This window comes from Maniola jurtina, chromosome 21, assembly GCF_905333055.1.
Source record: "Maniola jurtina chromosome 21, ilManJurt1.1, whole genome shotgun sequence".
Taxonomy (NCBI): Eukaryota; Metazoa; Arthropoda; class Insecta; order Lepidoptera; family Nymphalidae; genus Maniola; species Maniola jurtina.
This window is the reverse complement of record NC_060049.1, coordinates 9,373,689-9,392,750: the sequence shown is the minus strand read 5'-3', so window position 1 is coordinate 9,392,750 and position 19,062 is coordinate 9,373,689. Positions and strand designations below refer to the sequence as shown.

Below are 19,062 nucleotides of genomic sequence, written 5' to 3'. Positions count from 1 at the left end.
AATCTCACATGTTTCCTTTAAAATTATAAGGCCACAGTATTTACCACTGCGCCAGGAAGGTATCTCATTTTTTAGGACTGAAAATGCATCTCTTGCGCTTCCCATGACTTTTATTACCACGAGCGACGTTGCGATCTCCTTTATTGCAACGCTTTACATTAACTGATTTATTACTTATTATAAAGTTAAAAACTTACATAATATTATGCACTTATTTAACCGCATACCAATTTTTCAGTAGTAATTCGAAGCTTACCTGCAAAACAGAAACAAAAAAATTAAAACAGTTATTCCTTGTACAAACATACCGTTACAGACAGACGGACACAAAACTACAGAATATAAAATATCACGCAGCATCGTCTTCGTCCAAAAATACGGCAAAACTAAACAGTAACAAAAAAAAAAGAGAACTCGCGACGCAAAAAATCAAAGCCATATTACTCATACAACCGCCCGCCTATCCAGAATTAACTAAAACCTTTCACGGAATTATAGTTTTAAAAGTTAGGTCAACAAAGGTCATAATCGTGTGGAGTAACAAGGTGTGGGTTGTAAATAACCCCACGTGGTCGCACACACGGCCGGCACAGAAATACACGTAAACACAACATGTTGGGTTGAACACTTGGTCGGATCCATTAATAGATAAATAAACGCCCCGTTCGAGATGTTTTCGAAGACCTTTTTGGTATTAGGCCACGTTCTTATGCATCCGTTGCATTAAATTAATTCGTATTAAGTGAGTATATGAGTACAAGTTACATATATGTCCTATACAGGAAATATGTATCGGCTAAAATTAAGTTAAAATCAGTGCAACAAACGCCGCCATATTATACAAAATTATGAAGATATTTTGAAAACGTCTGAAAGAGGTAGCATTTAAGTTGTAGCTTAGCACTCGGGTGAGATCTATAGACTCTCACTAGGATAGGATACTGGGTACATAAAATTCTTAAAAAATCAAAATGGCGGATTTTATGCACTTTGATGAGCGGGCTGAAAAAGATGCAGTGACCACAGTCGGGGGTTTTTCAAACATTTTAAATTATTACTTGCTAACTACAATCGCTTTAGGACTATTCTACTAGTTAAAATCAGCAAAAAAATTATATTAAAGTTTTAATAACAGCCCGAGCATAAATTATATTACCAAATATTTGATTAAATTATTGCGTTAACTATTTGACTGCATAGTAAGTAGGTACAAGACTTGAAAATCAGTCAGGGAAAAACGCACAGTCATTGAACTATGTATTATGTAACGCACAGTGTGATCTAACCCTTACGCGGGTAATCTTGAACTTGCGTCCGTGTGTTCCCTTTGTAGATCACGGGTTACATTCTAAATGCGTATATAGTAATAAAATAACATGCTCGTCTGTTGCAGCGTACAGAGAAGCTCTGTATCCTCTACTGTGTAAAAACTAATGGATTCCTTCACCCCAGCTCGTATTACTTGTTTTTAGTATTTGGAAATGAAAATTGGAATTTGATATTTTTATATTAAACTAGCTGAATCGCCCCAACTTCCCTTGAGTGGCATTTTTGAAAATCTTTTATTACTAGATTGAAGACCTCCTACGGGTCATGAATCTAGATCATAGAGGGAACGTTCGCTATGTATGTTGGTCTGTAGGTACAACAAAATCTCAACATGTGGATGTGTAAGAAAGTCAATTTCCCCCTTTTATTAACTAAAAGAAATAAACTAAAATAAGTAACTAAAATAAAAAATAACTCAGAGAGTGACTACACTACCCATAAATTTAGTATGTACTAGATCAACAATGACAGATTACCGGTGTTACAAAAAATGAAACGTAAATGTGTGCGTGAAATAGAGTTGTCTTGACTGTAGCATTGTATTATCGATAGTCTTACTGGCGAAATCATAGGACACTAATGAGTTAGTTTAACGACGTGAAGTAAACAGTATCTTATAATCTTAAAAAATCAAATACATTTCAAATACACAAATAGCAACAAAGCTAAAGCTGGGTAACAAATTATTATTTATTAATGAAATGACTTGGTGCAGCTACTACAAATAAGCAATTTGTAATAATCTATATGTATATCACGTTGTCAAGAATAAAAATGCGTAAGTATGGATGTTTCTGCGTGTTTTGGGATTTTCATAAAAATTACCGGAATTTGTTAGTTTTCCACCTCTATTTTTTTAAAGGGTGCAAGTCAATATAATTTGATTAAAATAATACAATAACACTGGTATAATGTCTATATTATTTATTTTTATTGACTTGTCAAGTCAATAAAAATAAATAATATACATATATGGCGCTCAATTCATAGCTAATGACCTCCCCGATAAGCACTTAAATACAGTAATGTACGGATTACCCATAACCCTGTATATGAAATCTAAGTCACACCAAATAAAAAGGAAAACCGGCCAAGTGCGAGTCAGACTCGCGCACTGAGGGTTCCGTACTCGGGTATTTTTTTTAAAATTTTGCACGATGATAAATCAAAAACTATTATGCATAAAAATAAATAAAAATCTGTTTTAGAATATACAGGTAAAGCCCTTTCATAATATGATACCCCACTCGGTATAGTTATCTTACTTTGACAATTGAAACATATTTTAATTTTTTTTTAAATGGTGTAAACACAAATTCACAGTTTTCAGATTTATTCCAGTATTTGTGCTATAAGATCTACCTGCCTGCCTTTCATGATTATAGGTCAACGGGAAGTACCCTATAGGTTTCTTGACAGACAGACAGACAGACAGCTTAAGCCTATCACATCAAACCTACCGGCAGACACGATTATCGACTATCGATACTTGTGACGTCATCACTTTGTCAATCCCTATCGTAACCAAACGTTTTTAAATTTTACACAAAATATCCAAAAATTCTTCATTTAGCAATGTAATTTGATGATAAGTCTTAAGGGAAACCTATCATCTAAGCTTCCAATAGTTATTTTGCCTAATTTTCAAACAACAAATGACGAAATATAGATTATAAACAATTAGTATAAATAATCAGTAATTACCTGTGAAACGTGTATTTACGCGGATTATAACGTCTTGTAACGTCACATTCGCTCACTGAACAAGACACCATGGTGGCAGGACATAGATTTTACGTTTTATTCGTAAAATTATTTAGTAAATGCAAAAAATCACCTCGACTTGGAACAGGCCGAACTCATAAGGACCGATACTCACGTAAACAATGACTTATCGGCATCTTGTTTCGCTATCTCGCTTTCGCTCGCGGCAGTGTGTCTTATCTAACTACTCTCGCTCCCTCACTTTGTCAGTCTTTGAGCGAAGCGAAAAATCATAGGTCTATGACACTACCAAAATAACGATTGAGAAGAAAGTATAGATTTCATCTGATTAACAATTGAAAGAATCTTCCTTTTTGTCGTTTGTTAAATAAAGTCCAATAAAATCAATTTCATTGTAAACGGGACTTTCAAATGAAAAGTCTCCAGAGTGCTCTTAAACCGAGGGTGTAAAAAGGACTAATTAAAAAAATTACGAGATCCTTTTTTTCGTTGCAGTCCGATTTTAACTGTACAAGGGTTGAAATGTTTCATTAAATTACAGGGTAATGGAAAATTATTTAACGGATTTTTTCCTATGGTTTCGTGTCCCAAAAGTAAAAAAAAAAACGAATCCTTATTGCATCACATCGTTATACGACTGTCTATCTGTTTATTTTTCTATCTGTCTGTCTGTCAAGACCCTTTTTCACAGGAACCCGTGGAGGTATTTTTCCAATACCAGTTTTAAATAAAGTTCGATTGACGGCACAAGTGCTAAATACTAACACATATGCTTTTAGACACATGCTACGATTTCTAACCCCGACCCAAAAAGAGGGGTGTTATAAGTTTGACGTGTGTGTCTGTGTTTCTGTGTATCTGTCTATGCCCTATGGCATCGTAGCTCCTAAACTAATGAACCGATTTTAATTTAGTTTTTTTTTTTGATTGAAGGACAAATCGACAAACCACCAAACAGCACAGTTTCGCATTTACAATATGGGTAGTGAAATATGGGTACTGGGTAGTGATTATTTTCCTTATTTACAACAAAACCATCTGAGTCATATTTATTTTGTACTATTTTAAGCATATTTCTACCGCGGCCGCCGCGTACCGGTAATCGCAGCGTGGGACGACATCTAACCCGATGTACCGAAGACCTCAACAAGGTGGCCGGAATTTATTACATAGACATAATAAACTAAATTGAAATCGGTTCATTAGTTTACGAGCTACGATGCCACATACAGATACACAGATACACACGTCGAACTTATAACACCCCTCTTTTTGGGTCGGGGGTTAAATAAAAAGACTTCTCTTCATATTATTATGTAGGACTGAGTACTGACTGACTAACATAATATCAAAGTATATTAATTAAAATCCCATACACATAGCATGCTATACATATAAAATGGTCTATAGAAGCTACCTACCTACGTACACCGAAGGTACGTGTACTAATTTCCATGAAATCAAACCAAACAGTTGTTGTGTAAATAGACATAAACAAATAAACGAAGTCCGAACTCCGAAGTGATTTGGGTTCGACCAGTCGACCGGACTTAATGTCAAGCGCTACGCAGGGCATCGACTGTATAGGTACATACATACTATCCGGTCCCTACATATCTGCTTGATGTATGTCTGTCTATTAACTTCTCACCCGATGGTAGGTTATATATAAAATCATTGGCGATAGTTTGAGATGGCAACCGGGGTGAGGACACCCCGCACAGCCCCAACGCTAACCCGCTGCGCGTGAGGTTCGGTTATGCAGTGGAAGATTATGAAAATGACAAAAAAGCTTGGATTTGACTCGCTCCAGCAATACACGGCGCTGCAATTGCTTGTATAATACAGCATGGCTTATTATTGTAAATTGAATACTTGAAAAGAGCAACCGTCGAGTTTCTTGCTGGTTCTTCTCGGTAGGAACGGCATTCCGAAGCAGCGGTAGATTATTTTCACGATTCAAATGCACTTTTAATAGTTTAATTGAATAAAAATATTTTGAATTTGAATTTGAGGTGCGGGTGTGCGCACCTCAAATTCAAATTCACCTCATACCTCGATTGCCAACTCAACCTGTCGCGTACTATACTTGATTTTTTTCAACTTTTAAAAGGGCTTTTACAAATCAAAATGCAACTTGTGGATCTCTACCACCGGTTCGGAAATTAGGTTATATTGAGAAGAGCCGGCAAGAAATTCTGCAGTTAGGTACCTACTTGCCTACTCTTTTCAAATCATAGTGTGCAAGTACACAATCTCTAAACTAAACTAAAAATGTATTGGTGTCACTTTCATAATGCTACCTAGGGAAAAGGATAGACTAGATATAGGCTCTATCATTATGGTTAAGTTTAGAGATTGTTTAAATTGCTTAGGTAAGGTACATAATTTAAGATGGCGTAAATATTTAATTTCGTTTTTAATTGATTGACAATCAGTAGGTAGGTACAGGTACAGTTTATCTATATTTACTTATTTCTAATTTATTATCTAAAACCTCACAAAAGTCAGAAAATGTTAAACTCCTCAAACCTATCTCCACAACTAACCTATAAAACAAGAAAACCAACGATATAAGTTTAAGGCAGAACGCCTCGAAGGCATTGCACCGTGAAAAAAAAAAACAAACACGTCCATAGAACCTTTGTTGTGGTGGTCAGTGCCTCCGCGAAACAAAATAAGACAAAAGCGAAACGGACGAAACAGGTCTCGCGTTCGAACCAGTTCTACAACTACCATTCTTGGCTTCCAACCCGATTCTAACAAATCCAAACCTTATCACGAGCAACATAAAGTTCCAATTAAAGCGGCAGAGTATCTCGAAGACTCTTCAACTACCATACTTGGAGCATAACCCAGTTTAAACAAAAAACAACTTTATCAGAACTAGTCTATAGTCCAAATTAGAATATCAAACTTTTTTATGGTCGGATAACGATGCAGCTATGATTTAAAGCATTTCGATTTCCTTAGGAATTTTGGATCGCAGCACACATGTGATTGTGGATTTTTGGGACCATTTTCTTGGAAATTCGGCTCGGTTTTTTGTCCGCCGTCTGCGTTTCTGAGGCAGAGAGGTCATTGGGCTCAAGGCTACCTGCATTGTAGACCAATAGGTATTTTGCAGGTATTTTGTATGCAATAAAGCTACAAAGTTTCTTCATTCTGGGAGGTCTAGCCGATTTTACAAGGTCCGTTGTTGGTATGACACATAAAGGCCCACACACCTCACAATAAATTATTTCAAGCTAGACGATGCTCGCGACTTTATTCGTGTGGATTTATATTTTTGAAAATCCCGTAGGAATAGGTATACTTTAGTTTTTCGGGGCAAGACATTTAAGATTTATGACCACTAACTATAGGCCTCATAGAAAGTTCAGAGTCAGTTAACAGGCGATGGAGATGCTTGGAGTTTTTCTACGTGATCAAATCAGAAATGAGGAGACCTGTAGGTACCAGAGTAACCGACAAAGCTCAGCGGGGCCGGGTCGCAAAGCTGAGGTGGCAGTGGGCAGGGCAAATAGTTGAAAAAAACCGGCCAAGTGCGAGTCAGACTCGCGCACCGAGGGTTCCGTACTCGGGTATTTTTTTCGACATTTTGCACGATAAATCAAAAACTATTATGCGTAAAAATAAATAAATATCTGTTTTATAATGTACAGGTAAAGGCCTTTCATATTATACGCCACTTGGTAAAGTTATCTTACTTTGAAATTTTAAACACATTTTAATTTTTTTTTAAATATGTAACTAAAAATTCACGCTTTTCGTATTTATTCACACCCAAACAGACAGACAACAAAGTGATCCTATAAGGGTTCCGTTTTTCCTTTTGAGGTACGGAAACCCTAAAAACCAAAAGACATTGGAGTCCCAAGGTGTTAGTGGCGACCTCGCACCGAAAGTGTGGAAGTCCCTACAAGAGACCTATGTGCAGCAGTGGACGTCTAATGGTTGACGATGATGAGGGAATCGACATGGATTTCTTGCTGCTTAACATATCACATCACACTTCACACTAATATTATAAAGAAGAAAATTTGTGTGTGTGTGTGTGTGTATGTTTGTTACTCCTTCACGCAAAAACTACTGGACGGATTTGGTTGAAATTTGGAATGGAAATAGATAATATCCAGGATTGGCACATAGGCTACTTTTTATCCCGAAAAATCAAAGAGTTCCCACGGGATTTCGAAAAACCTAAATCTACGCGGACGAAGTCGCGGGCATCAGCTAGTTACATATAAATTTCCCGCATATAGCTTCCATTGAATCTAAGTTTACATACTGGATGCAAACGACATAGTAACGCATACTCAGTATTCCAATGGTGTAAACGTGGCATCCTATCTGTGACGTCAGCGGCAGCCTGCGCCCGCGCAGGTAGCTACGAGCTATTCTCGTTCATGGTCAGTGACCACGAGACCTTTCCTTGGGGTGACTGTACCACCAGCGTACAAAGACCCTTTCAAAATCAATTTACTCATACCTACTGGCTATAATCCGTGACTTCTTCGTGGAGAATTTCGGTTTTCCCGTGGAAGTTTAGAGCCTCAATAGCAAAACAAATTTGTCAAAATAATGAGTTTGACATGAGTTACTCAAACATTAGTCGATACTATAACTAATTTCTTAAACTGGACCTTTTCAAGTAAAGATTTTTATATAAACCTGTGAGGATGATACTGCCATTGGCGCAATTAAAATGCCATAAACCTACTTCGTCGTTTTAATTTACAAATTGCGAAATACCAAATTAAATTTGAATTTCGCGGGTAGACCCGTGTCATGCACCTTAAGTATTTAAAGCTAAGGTGAAATTATGTTCTTAGACCTTAGCTAGAGTCCACGAGTACCTACCTAGTGCCTACTACGTTCTATATAATAGACTTCAACGCAGTTACAACTTTCAAAAGGAAGAAAAATGTACGTTTAAATAAAAGTTTGCGTAGGCACTCTTTTCAAGATGCATTCTATCAAGACTATGTGATCAAGATATGTATATATTTTTTTGAAAATCAATCCAAAATGAGATTGATTACAATTTACAATGAACTCTACATGGACGACGTCGCGAGCATAAGTAGTACAGCAATAACTTTAAAGCTCGTCTTAAACTGGTTCAAGTAACCAGTCCAATTAGGCCCGGCAAAGTTTCTTATGTCGGAAGAAAGGATAAAGGATGGCCTTCTGTCCCGGGGTCAAGTTACATTGGCAACGTCTGTCGCATTTCTTTTTCATGCCATATGTTTTCCGATTATGTATATACGTAATATAATATGTATTTGTCTGTCCTTGTATAGTGGATGTCTTTAGTCGTTATTTGTAGTTAAGCTTGGTATGAATTGGTCAGAAATTAGGAGATCCGTAGAAAAGAGAGATCCGTAGAGTCCGACATAGCTCGGGCTTCGAAGCTCAAGAGGCAATAGACGAGGTATAATGTAGTTAGTTTGAAGGCCCGATAACCTCAAGATGCTGGAATGGCAACCTGCCATCAAAAATAACAGCTTTGGCAGAGTTGAATTTTGCAGAATAGCAGGCTATGGATAATGGAAATCCTAATATACAAAACCCAAATATGTCCAGTATAGACTTTGAAACCATCAAATCGATGTGTCCCAAACCGGTTTCATTAGAAAGGCAATAATGCGAAGATGTTTATAGAATTTGAAACCATCTAACCCATGTGCCGCAAACCGGTTTCATTAGAAAGGCAATAATGCGAAGATGTTTGTAAACCACTAAATTTTAGCGTAGTAGCATACGGCCCTGGGTATACGCAAGTATGTAATAATATCCTCAAAAAGTGTGTGAAGTCTACCAGTCCGTGTTGAGCCAGCGTGGCAGACTATGGCCTTAAATTCTTCTCAAGGTGTACAAGGAAATAGCTCTAAAAGGAGATGGCGATGGGTCGGGATTATTTTGCTCATTAATATTGGGTTAGTTTACAATATTAAGTAAGCAGTCAAAGATGATACACACTCCTGCGCAACAAATCGAACATTATTATGATTATGTAAACGGAAGGGTGGTAAATAGGTCGAATGTGTCTGTAAGTCATATTGAACGTCTAAACAGATGTCTTACATTGTTTCCGAGTTGGTTTATATCAATGCAATCTAGAACAATGAACTGCGTAATAATCTATTAGTAGTAAGTATCAAGGGAGAAGTTGACTGACAACACAGAGCATCTTTATACAGATTTAGATGTAAGGTTTTCAGAAATTCTACCCAACTAAGACACGGCGTTTCAGCTAATCTTACGAATATAATAAATGTAAAAGTGTGCTTGTTTGTTGGTTTGCCTTCAATCACGCCGCAAAACACGGCATGCAGCTATAGCTATTATGACTTAGACATCCGCTAAGAAAGGTATTTTGAAAATTCAATCCCTAAGGGGATAAAATAGGGGTTTGAAATTTCTGTAGTTCACGCGCACGAAGTCGCGGGCAAAAGCTGGTAATTAATAAAGCAATTCCTATGATCCATACTAATATTATAAATGCGAAAGATGCGAAAGTGTGTCTGTCTATCTGCTAGCTATTCACGGCCCAACAGTTTAAACGATTTTGATAAAAGTACAGAGTTAGCTTACATGTCGGGGAAGGACAAAGTCTACTTTTTATTCCGGAAAACCAAAGATTTCCCACGGGATTTTTAAGAAACCTAAACCCACGCGGACGAAGTCGCGGGCATCACCTAGTAATTTATAAAACAATGCCTATAACACGAGTAGGTTATAAATTATAATCAACCGAATGGTTTCACTAAAACGGTCACCCCTTTCCTCAAATGAGGCGATATCTCCGATGTTACATAATAAATTACTATCCAGCCATTGTCCGCGTTCACCCCGCCGTGAAATTAGTCTTTCCCGTCGGTATCTTGAATTACCGGGACAAAATTAACCGGATACGCCGTGTCAGTCATTAAAACGCATTACCTATGCATGCAAGGCTTGATAAACTTGACTTTACACAGCTTTTATAGCGTATTATGGGCAACTATGAGTCAGATAAGGTTTAGAAATAGAAATAGAAAGACTTTTTAGTTGAAATCAGTCTTTCCCACCGGTATCTTGGGTTACCGGGACAAAATTAACCGGATACGCCGTGTCAATCATTAAAACACATTACCTATGAATGCAAGGCTTAATAAACTTGACTTTACACAGTTTTTAAAGCGTTTTATGGGCAACTATGAGCCAGATAAGGTTTAGAAATAGGAATAGAAAGACTTTTTAGTTGAAATTAGTCTTTCCCGGCGGTATCTTGAATTACCGGGACAAAATTAACCGGATACGCCGTGTCAGTCAAACGCATTACCTATGCATGCAAGGCTTGATAAACTTGACTTTACACAGTTTTTAAAGCGTTTTATAGGCAACTATGAGCCAGGAAAGGTTTACAAATAAAAATAGAAAGACTTTTTAGTTGAAATTAGTCTTTCCCGTCGGTATCTTGAATTACCGGGACAAAATTAACCGGATACGCCGTGTCAGTCATTAAAAAGCATTACCTATGCATGCAAAGCTTGATAAACTTGACCTTTACACAGTTTTTAAAGCGTTTTATGGGCAACTATGAGCCAGATAAGGTTTAGAAATAGAAATAGAAAGACTTTTTAGTTGAAATCAGTCTTTCCCACCGGTATCTTGGGTTACCGGGACAAAATTAACCGGATACGCCGTGTCAATCATTAAAACACATTACCTATGAATGCAAGGCTTAATAAACTTGACTTTACACAGTTTTTAAAGCGTTTTATGGGCAACTATGAGCCAGATAAGGTTTAGAAATAGGAATAGAAAGACTTTTTAGTTGAAATTAGTCTTTCCCGGCGGTATCTTGAATTACCGGGACAAAATTAACCGGATACGCCGTGTCAGTCAAACGCATTACCTATGCATGCAAGGCTTGATAAACTTGACTTTACACAGTTTTTAAAGCGTTTTATAGGCAACTATGAGCCAGGAAAGGTTTACAAATAAAAATAGAAAGACTTTTTAGTTGAAATTAGTCTTTCCCGTCGGTATCTTGAATTACCGGGACAAAATTAACCGGATACGCCGTGTCAGTCATTAAAAAGCATTACCTATGCATGCAAAGCTTGATAAACTTGACCTTTACACAGTTTTTAAAGCGTTTTATGGGCAACTATGAGCCAGATAAGGTTTAGAAATAGAAATAGAAAGACTTTTTAGTTGAAATCAGTCTTTCCCATCGGTATCTTGGGTTACCGGGACAAAATTAACCGGATACGCCGTGTCAGTCATTAAAACTCATTACCTATGAATGCAAGGCTTAATAAAGACTTTATACAGTTTTTAAAGCGTAATATGGGCAACTATGCGCAATATTATATATGAACAATATTCTAGTTCAACTATAATTAGTGTATCTTGAGTTTTACTGGAAAATCTTAGAATTTACTAGGGTCCGAGCTTTTACAGTAACATACGTGTGCACTGTGCAGGGTACTTTAACAAGTTCTTTTGGAAATACAGGCACGTAAAGTATCCGACGTGAGTATAGATTTATGAGGGAACGGAATTAACCTAAAGGTGTCACTAGAAGATTTATATTGCGGAAATAACGAGTATTTTTAATCCCCCAGCGTTTAATTTTGGTTCAGTGTAACAAGAAATCAAAGGAGTTTTATTGGAATACCGGAGATTGCGGAATTTTGGGCACTTTACTTTTATTTCGTACTATATAATATACTAGCTGAATCGCTCTGGATTTGCTCGGATTTCATTTAAAAAAATCTTTTAAATGGTTGTCTAGGAAACTTAGACGCAAAACCTCATGAATACGCATTCCAGTCTTTTGAGCTTTATTATTAATCAGTCAGACCAATTAATTATCTTTATAGGATCGAGATTTTATAGATTCTTGCATAGAGATTTTTATTTTTCGTAAGAGGTTTATTTATGCAACTTTTTTTAAAAGTTAACCGACTTCATAAGCACTGAAAAGTATTGAATAATATTTTAATTATGTGTCATCAAATTAATTTACTATAAACCGATATGAAACCGATGAACAAAAAAAAACTTTTCTAACTAAAATTCGACTAAAAACTTTTTGGTCTTCCACCAGGAACGTAATTTTTAGGCAGAGTAGACACCGGAACATCTATTTTTTTTATATATCTGGATATAGGTAACTCTGACATAAAAAAACAGCCCAAAACGGGTATTTGCATGAAGACCGGATGAATGAATGGACGGATATGGTTATTTGGCATAATGAATTCGGCGAAAACCACGCGGTTTCGAGCGTTGCCCTCACGGAGGCTTTGTCAGGCTCTGTGTAATGTTGAAAGGATTATTTGCGAACAACTTTGTTATTAAATGGCTTAATTTGATAATTGGGTGATGGATGGCGCCCTCGGGGAACCGTGTTTGAAGTTTAAAATTCCCTGCGCCGTATCTCATCGCTGAGGGTCATGATCCCTTTTCATTAATCATCTAAATATATAAAAGGAAAAACTGACTGACTGATCTATCAACGCACAGATTCAAGTACTAGACTTGGTGGGTTTGGGTGTGTGTGTGTGTGTTGCAAACAAATCATTTGTCGCAGCTCAGCGAACGGTGAAGGGATAAAAATACCACATACCTAAAACAAAAATTAACCCTACATACCGAATGACACGGCCATTCTAAAACATAAACAGAGACAAAGGGAACCCGGGTTGATTAATAACCAGAAAGGTTTGTACTTTTGACAGGTTAAAAAAAAAAGTACTATCATCCCAGGCCCGAATCAGGCTCTATTCATACAATGGTCACAGAGTAAAGGAAAAAGGTAGAGGGTGTCCGTGTTGACAATAGATGAAATAGATAATAAATTCTATCTGTCAGTCCCCTTAATAAAACGTTACGAATATGTGATTATCATACACTTAGATAGTGAATCATGGAATAGGCAAGTACATTCTAGTCAATGACAGTCTGGCTAATCCTATTTTACACAAACACTAGAAAAAATAAGAGATCTAATAATTGTATTAGTACCATCTTATAATGCTCGCCCTACGGAAAAGGAGAGCACCAGAATTGCCGATTTTTAATTTTTACTTATTTATTTAATTGTTTACAAGTTCTATTTACGAATATGGTGTAAACATAAACTCGGTTGAGTTTTTCTATACAACACCGTAGTAGTTTTGAGATTGTGCGTAATAGATGAACCACAATGACAGCCAATCTTATCATAAATGATTGCGACTGTCAGAATTTTGTAAGCATTTCACCAGATAGAACGAGTGATGATATTGTCTTAGATGAAAGCGGCTAACCCAACGTGTAGCTAAACTAATCGAAGCTGGTCGTTAATGAAACGACTGCCTTCGATTTAGCTGTTCAAGGACTCCGTCCTTCTGTTTTCTATAGTCTATGACAATGCTCTAAAAGGTTGTCCTACCGACTTCATCACAACGTGGTAGGTACTACGGTACAATCGAAACGCTCTAATTTTACCCAGTTTTAGTTACCCCCAATTGATTTTGGACTCTATCCTAGTGTATCAAGGTATGTATTTGTTTGTGTCTTATAGGAATTCAGTATGGCGTCAAAGAAAGGACGGCATGAAAAAAAAAACATGTGGTTTGAGAGCCCGTAGGAAACGTTGAGCCTTCTCTGGTAAAAGCTGAAATCCATACATACGAAATAACTAACTGACTGGTTAACATTTAGGTATCAACGTACAGATTAAGCTGCTGGGTCTCATCATCATCTCAACGCATCGCCGGCCCACTACTGAGAACGGGCCTCATCTCAGAGAAAGGTTCACGCCATAAACCACGTTGGCCGCGGACTGACAGCCTTCACACACCTTTAGACGTTATAGAGATTTTTTTTTTTGTTTTCCTTGAGAGTTAAAACAAGTTGTTTAAAGCTCACATATTAATTTCGAAAAAGAAATGCGTGTCAGACATCGAATCCTGGACCCCCCGATTAGAAGGCAACATCTCAACCACTAGGCTATCAACTGTTTCATGAAATACCTCCTCATTTCATACGGACTCTTAGCCTATGGTTGGATCTGTGTGGGCGGCCGCGGCGCGCCCGAAAGCCTCTAAAACTCATATTTGAAATGGAAAAATTGGTATATGTATATGGAACTTATTTTAGTGATACTTTCTTTTGTGTGAGCATTGCGAGTGAAAAATACGAATTTAAAATGCTTCAGTTCTTTATTATTTATGTGCTATCTAACTTTTCGTCGTCTAGAGACTAACCAAACTATAGATTCATCCCTAATTCCTCAGTGGTTGTTTTCGAACAGTGATGGCACAAGTGTAAATTAAAAATTTATAACACCCCCGACAAGTGAAGGTTACAGTAATAACTAGAAAAGAGCTGATAACTTTCAAACGGCTGAACCGATTTTCTTGGATTATAGCTAAGAACACTCTCGATCAAGCCACCTTTCAAACAAAAATCCCATCTTAGACCACATCATCACTTTCCATCAGGTGTGATTGTGGTCAAGCGCTTACCTATAATGAATAAAAAAAAAACTGTAGCTACGATGCTACAGACAGATACACAGATACACACGTCAAACTTATAACACCCCTAGTTAAAAAGGATCTGAGACATGGTCGCTAACTATGGGTCTAAGAAAAGTCAGTTATTCAGCGGGCGATGGAGAGAGCTATGCTTGGATTTCTCTAGAGAACTAGAGTAATCGACATAGATCAATGGGTTACGAAGCTGAAGTGGCAATGGGCAGGGCACATAGCTAGAAAAAACGATAGACGTTGGGGTCCCAAGATGCTAGAATAGCGACCTCGCACCGAGCGCAGCGCTTGAAGACTCCCCACCAGGTGGACAGACAACATCAACCGATTCGCTGGTAGCCCGTTGCGTGTCAAGATACCTACAAGAAACTTATGACCAGCAGTGGATATGTGTCTGTTGATAATGATGATGATGGTGAAACCAATAGTCGTCCGAGGTCCAACGATCCCACGGGGATATAACACCGCCGACCTCCCATCTTTGGGCTGCTACAGAGAATTCAGCGCAACCCAAAACTTTTTGGCACGACCCGGATCTCGAACCCGGTACCTCATAATTCGCAGCCGAATAAGCTAACCACTAGACTGATAAGGCACGATACACGAGGCACGATAATAATAGTACTTACACAGAAAAAGAGTTCTCAGTATCATAATGTATGACACAGACTACAGCCAGAACATCACGGCAGACGGTATAAAATTATAATATTACGCACACCTAGAATATCATATTATTATGACGAGTTTATGCCTATAGGTATATCGGATTACAATAACATACTACTATTATTTTTATATCTTACACTTCCTGCCATTTTATTAACCCCCGACCCAAAAAGGGGGGTGTTATAAGTTTAACGTGTGTATCTGTGTATCATAGCTCCTAAACTAATGAACCGATTTCAATTTACTTTTTTTTGTTTGAAAGGTGGCTTGATCGAGAGTGTTCTTAGCTATAATCAAAGAAAATCGGTTCAGCCGTTTGAAAGTTATCAGCTCTTTTCTAGTTACTGTAACCTTCACTTGTCGGGGGTATTATAAATTAATTTACACTTGTATTTAGAAACCTTTATTGCACACACATTACAGAAAAACTAAACAAGATACATAAGATACTACTGTATATTATGTAAGCTGTGCCTTATAATAATTCTGTGTATCTATTTAGCTAATTTTAATTTACAGTTAGTCAGGGCATGCCTGTATATCTACATCCTATTACATTCATCCACAACAGTTAGTCACATATCGTGCCAAGGTTCTAGTAGCTTCCGCGTACGTTTCTCTGAATATGTGATACTATGATTAATTACTTTAACATAAAAATGGAAATATCTTTGGAAAATGGAAGTTTCCAGAGCAAGCGGTTCGGACTGTATTTTGGTCTTGCCTTTACAAAAGTTTAGAAAATCTATTAAAATTATGCTCGTGAAAAAAAGCATATTATACAATCGAAGATTATGTAAATGATAAAAGAGTGTGGATTTGACCTGCAGCTCGCTTCAGCAATGCGCGGGACTCCAATTACTTTTATAGGTACACTAGCGACCCGCCCCGGCTTCGCACGGATGTTCCGGGATAAAATATAGCCTATACGGATTCGGAAGAATCCCTCTAAGTAATGGTAAAAGAAATTTTGAAATCGGTCCAGTAGTTTTTGAGCCTATTCAATACAAACATACAAAAATACAAAGGTTTCCTCTTTATAATATTAGTATAGATGGCATAATATTCAAATCTTTGAAAAGAGCAACCGCCGGTTTGCTGGTTTCTTGTTAGTTCTTCTCCGTAGGAAAGGAATTCCCAACCAGTGGTAGATTGCACTTGATGATTCAAAAATACATACTTGTAAAAGTTTAATTGAATAAAAATATTTTGAATTTTGTACTGTGTCGATTTCTCTTGTTTCATTAGGCTTATACGAGTAGGTACGTCACAGAAAATTCGTAGAAAACCGTTTACAAACATCTACGTCTATTTACAAACACTCGACACCAGATAGGGGCTTCTTTAGGGTACCATTCAGACGGCCCATGTATGTCATATCCAACCTTTATGCAATGCATTAAGATTGAACTTAAAAATCCCCTATTTTGACCATAAATTCCAGTTTTATCAAAAGCATGATTGCTAAATTTGATAACACTGGAATTAATAGTAAAACTTCAAAGAGCTACCTAATCCCACTCTCTAGGCTAGGATGGTAGGGTAGATATAGGTATGTATCCAGCCGATATTGTATTTACCTCCGATTGGCATGGCAAACAGCAATCAAGCGGGTATGCCGGTACCTGAAACAAAGAACAAACAATGAGAGACGGTTGCGCCGCGCTCTCCAAGGGAATATTAACTAATTAAGCTGTTTTACTCTTTTGCGTATTTATTTATAAAACACTAGCTAACGCCCGCGATTTCGTCCGCGTGGATTTAGGTTGTTCAAAACCCCGTGAGAACTCTTTGATTTTCCAGGATAAAAAGTAGCCTATGTGCTAATCCAGGATATTATCTATCTCCACTCTGAATTTCAACCAAATCCGTAGAGTGGTTTTTGCGTGACGGAGTAACAAACATACACACACATACACACAAACTTTCGCCTTTATAATATTAGTGTGAAGTGCGTGATTTATATACATATATAAAAGGAAAAGGTGACTGACTGATTGATATATCAAAGCACAACTCAAACTACTGGACGGATCGGGCTGTTTGGCATGCAGATAGCTATTATAACGTAGACATCCGCTAGGAAAGGTTTTTGAAAATTCAACTCCTAAGTGAATAAAATAGGGGTTTTGATACTTGTGTAGTCCACGCGGACGAAGTTTGTCGAGTCTATAAGGGACAACGCAAAAATCTATGGCACTAACTCTTTGATACCACACACCACACATTTTGTCATATTATAGGTAGATATGTAAGACACGCTGAATATTAACTAAGTAGTTGATACTCGCAACTTCGTCCGCGTAGATAAGATTTTTTGAACACAAATTTAGTATGATGACGTTAGATAAATAATCATCCTGAAAGTATGACACTGACTCATTTAGTTATTCAGCAAAAGCAAGTTACTCTTCGCTAAAAAAAATTGTTCGGAGTGACCCGTCTAGTGCGTGGTTAAAGGTCGTTGTCTACAAGTTACTGACCTAGACACAGACCTTGAGTCCTAAACACATAAATTCCACTAAACAATACAAGCTTAAAGCAAACTCACTAAAAACTCTATTTATCATGTCACCCCCCACTAAACCTAGCTGGGGGGGATTAACACAGCATAACAGTAAGGGTCTAAGCACACAGAGGTTTAAGCCTCGTGTAATCCCTGGTATACGTCGAGAACATTATGAGGATTCGCGGTGACCCGACCACACACGGCCGGCTATAAATTTTGCCACGTCCTTTTGGAAGTCAAGTTCGTAAACGATCTGGTGTTTCTGGTAATTTCTGTGTAGCCAGCGAACTGCTTTCTTTAGCGTTCAAACGCCATCAAAACATTGTTGATAATAATTATTTACGGCCGAAATCTCTACATATTCGTATACAAGTTTAAAGTAAAAAATCATAACACCCCCGACAAGTGAAGGTTACATTAACTAGAACAATCTGATAACTTTCAAACGGCTGATCCGATTTTTTTGGATTATAGCTAAGAACACTCTCGATCAAGCCACCTTTCAAACAAAAAAACTTAATTAAAATCGGTTCATTGGTTTAAGAGCTACAACGCCACAGGCAGATACACAGATACACACGTCAAACTTATAACACCCCTCTTTTTGGGTCGGGGGTTGAAAACAAAGTAGCCTGTCTGCCCCAAACTGTAGGTCATTTTGTCATTAGGTTATTTAGCAACATTGTTATTATTTGTCTTATTAAAAAAAAAATAGGTGTATTGTTGTACATTTCAGATATTTTATGATACAGTATTATTACTTATTATAAAAGTATTTTTTTGAAAAAAAAAAACCCAAAACAATTTAAATTAAAACCTTAAGATTTGACGAAACAAAATAGAATTTTAAATTTTTCTGCAAGCAAGCAGTTAAAAAAAAAACGAAGAATACCTTTTAAATAAAACAGTTCGCAATACATTTAAACGTGGAAGGAGATTTTCGCCGGGAATTTCTTTCGCACCAAAAGTAGGTAAATTCCACAAACAATGCTATAAATCTAAATAAATATGCCCGAAAAAATTCCCTAGTCCCTACGCGATAATCCTGCCCGCCTTACGTCTTTCGGTTAACAGGGCTCTCTCCGTCACTTACTCCATACAATCGTAGTTCCAATTTCATTTGAATATTAAGCAACCAAAGTCCATGAAATTTTGCAGACATATTCTAGAAACTAATATCTGTGCCTGTGGTGTTTTAGATTTTTCTAAAAATATGTAGTTTTAAAATTACAGGGGCTCAAAGATTTGTATGTGAATTTTTACTATAAAACCGAATATTTCAACAGAAATCTG

General features: G+C 37.2%; 2 protein-coding genes across 5 annotated transcripts in view; one reads left to right on the top strand and one right to left on the bottom strand.

Annotated features, from left to right (window-relative positions):
• The window catches only part of LOC123876145 (brain tumor protein), a 235,012-nt gene that overhangs the window by 146,696 nt on the left and 69,254 nt on the right, over positions 1 to 19,062 (bottom strand). The window contains exon 3 of one of the 4 annotated variants that reach the window (XM_045922301.1): positions 16,841 to 16,885. The exons of the other annotated variants lie outside the window; for them this stretch is intronic. The gene's annotated coding sequence lies outside the window, so the exon portion shown is untranslated. The remainder of the gene's footprint in view (positions 1 to 16,840; positions 16,886 to 19,062) is intronic. 4 annotated transcript variants of the gene reach the window in all.
• LOC123876161 (myb/SANT-like DNA-binding domain-containing protein 3) overlaps positions 1 to 19,062 on the top strand; it is a 268,506-nt gene that overhangs the window by 245,582 nt on the left and 3,862 nt on the right. The window lies entirely within an intron of this gene.